We start from the raw sequence: 3,022 nt of genomic DNA, 5'->3' as shown, positions 1-3,022 counted from the left end.
GATACTTCCGTAATTTCATTTTGTATCTCCTCAAACAGTATTATGTTTAAAATATTCAAAAATATGAAGAAAAAATAGATTTTGTAAAGTAGACAAGCAATTTCTTTCTAATTATTGTAAAAAAAATTGAGATTTAATGGTTTCCACAAGGAGTTTATAATGTCAGTTCCTAGATAGGGCTCTTGTTGCAATAATGTCTACTTTTTGTTTTTGAATGTACTTCACCTGTAATAGTGGGGATAAGATATTTACATCATCATCGTTTATTATTACTTCCATGGACGAGTGATAATAGGTTAACAGAAGTTCTGTGTGTGTAATTCGGATTAAAAATTATAATAATAAAGTAGTGAACTTAGGTATTGCTCACTTATTAAGTGGTAACATTTGAGGTAAATAAAATCTTAAAGTAAGTTCATTAGAATATTGTGAAAACATAATCAGCACTCCATCTTACAATTATAGAGGAAAGTAATATCTGTTGAAAACGTTATCTGTTTTCTTACACGGTTACAGCGTTAATTAATGTTTTCTTTGTTTAATATAAAATAAATATTGAATTTGAAATCCTTATGAAAATAACTAATATCTAATTTAGTAATTTAATATCTAATCTAGTATTTAATTCATTAGATTATACCTTTGGTTCCAGTAAAGGTTAGCAAGCAGGTTTCTAACTCCAGCCTTGGCCTTAAGCACCAACATAGCATTATTAACAGACTGCAGAAAACACACCTGGAATTACAAGTTTAAATTTAATTTGGAAAAAATTAATACAAAGTAACGGCTACTTTCCAGAAAAAGGTACTTAAAATTGAAACTTTGTCTTGTTAGCATGTTAACTGCTGTTACTGATGTGTTGTTTTTTTTTCTCTTAGAGCGCCTAAGAAAAAGTCGATCAAAGCTTTAAAGAACTACGGTACAAGCCAAAAATACAGTGTTTGTTTGAAGCGATTTTAAAAAGAAAGTATTCACATACTTCTTGCTGATTTTTACAAGTTCACAGCAAAGCTGGAGAAAAGTTTAAAAGAGCAAATCATTAGAAAAGCATTCCTTCATCTTTGAGAAGTTTGGAGCATTGATTTAAACAACCAATACGTAACAGAACTATTTTAAAATAATACCTTAAAGAACCTGTTAAAAAGTCCCTGTCTGTCTAAATTTATAAAACTAATTTTGTATGCTACATATTCAAATTATCAGTTGGATTTGAGTTTTGTAATTTTTTTAAATTTAAAATTTTAGAATAAATGTATAAGTAAATCTAAGTGAATTAAATTAAATTATTATTGCTTTATTATTTTTGGCTAATCGGTGAAGTATAAAGTGTTATTTTGATTAACCATGAAAAATAATCTATCATCAAAGTTAGTAATCGTTTACACTTTTGACGCCACTTTTGATACTAATTGTAATGAAAGTTATGTTTGAATTCTTAAGATAAATTAGTTAAATAATTTAAAATAACTTACCTATCAAAATTTAAATTGGGTAACGTACACTGCCTGAGTTGCAACCATGCACGGATGCAGCCTGGAACATAATCCATTCATTAATACATGTAACTGTAACTAATAATATAATTATTATTAATTAAATGTTGGTAAAAATATTTGTATTTATTTGTATTTAATTTTAATTATTTAAATATTCTAAATCAAATACTAATAAAAATTAAGAGCTTGAAATTATGTAATTTTGTTATTCCTTTAGATTAATAATTTTCCAAATTTCAATTAAAAATATTGAAAAATAATTCTAATAATTATTATTATTTTGTGTTATCAAAATTAATTATAATTTTACTATTATTACTTATATTGGTTGAAAGTACATAAGTGGCATTGCTTTTTTAAGAACTGGACCATTTCTGTGACGGCCATTTTTTAATGCCCCGTTTTAAGTAATTTTTAATTGCAATAATCTTATTTTCTTGTTAATTGTGATGTTAAAATGAACTTAGAAATCTTTTTATTGGTGTTGAAGAAAGTTTTTGCTCTATTATTAGACGTATATTTGAAAAATGAATTCATAGATAGTGCTGCTGGAAATACATACTACTAATGTAATAGAGAGTAAGTTTTATTTTTTTAAAAAGTAGTTGTATTTTGTAGTTTGTAAATAAATTATTAAGCTTTAAGTTTAAAAATGTTTTATAAAGTCTTTTATGAACGTATGTTATGTGAGTTTGGCCCAATTTTGTTTAAAAAATGTTTTTTTGCGAGCTCGACCTTTTGACCTTGTTAGGAAAAAATAATTTAAGTATATATTTTTACCAGATATTATACAATCATGAAATATTAAATTTGCAAGTATTCAAATGTTCATCCAAAACTGATCAAAAATTAAATTAAAATTTTTCTTAAAAACTTCTTAATTGATCACATCGGATTCTTATGTTTTAAACTTGCTATATACTAACTTGTTACTTTCATTTAACATCCTTACCTTTATTAGTAATTAATAAATAAATTAGCATAATTGATGATTGCATAGATGGTTGATGATTGTATAGTCAAAAATATTTAAACATACTTCGCCTTTAGTAAGAAAAAGAAATTTGTTCATGCTATGAATAGCAGAATTACAATCTCGAGATTCCTTAAAAAATTAAAACTTATAAGTTGTGGAATACACGACTAATAAACTGGAACATTTGAAGAGCGGTATTCAAACTTATTGCTAATAATCTATTTTAACATTAAATAACTTTATAATAGTGCTGTTTATGATGGATAGTCCGCAAGAAAAAGTTGTTTCTTTATATTGATAGGTGGAGCCACTGTACGTTCGGTATTCTTTTTATATAATACACTTGAATTAGAATTAATTTGCGGTTCTAAAGTATATACTATGATACTGATTTGAGTTAGAAAGATTCTCAATACGTGAAAGATTACAATTGGTATTCATTCATTAACTTAAATCAAATAATTGGACAAAGAAAAGGAATTGAGAGTTAAAAAATAAGTTTTAAGCAACTGTTAATATTATTAAGAATCCTTTTCATATTTAGAATACT

At 25.5% G+C, this 3,022-nt stretch overlaps 1 long non-coding RNA gene across 1 annotated transcript; it reads left to right on the top strand.

Annotated features, from left to right (window-relative positions):
• Positions 1–233: 233 nt before the first annotated feature.
• LOC141454351 (uncharacterized) lies at positions 234–2,149 on the top strand. The gene is made up of 3 exons (XR_012458647.1): positions 234–392; positions 653–804; positions 879–2,149. It is a non-coding gene; the product is annotated as an uncharacterized lncRNA (long non-coding RNA).
• The last annotated feature ends 873 nt before the right edge of the window (positions 2,150–3,022 follow it).

The sequence above is a fragment of the Rhodnius prolixus genome, unplaced genomic scaffold, assembly GCF_049639745.1.
Source record: "Rhodnius prolixus isolate KJV_2025 unplaced genomic scaffold, Rpr scaffold_9, whole genome shotgun sequence".
Classification (NCBI taxonomy): Eukaryota; Metazoa; Arthropoda; class Insecta; order Hemiptera; family Reduviidae; genus Rhodnius; species Rhodnius prolixus.
The sequence above is the reverse complement of the archived record's forward strand: the minus strand, read 5'-3'. Positions and strand labels throughout refer to the sequence as shown.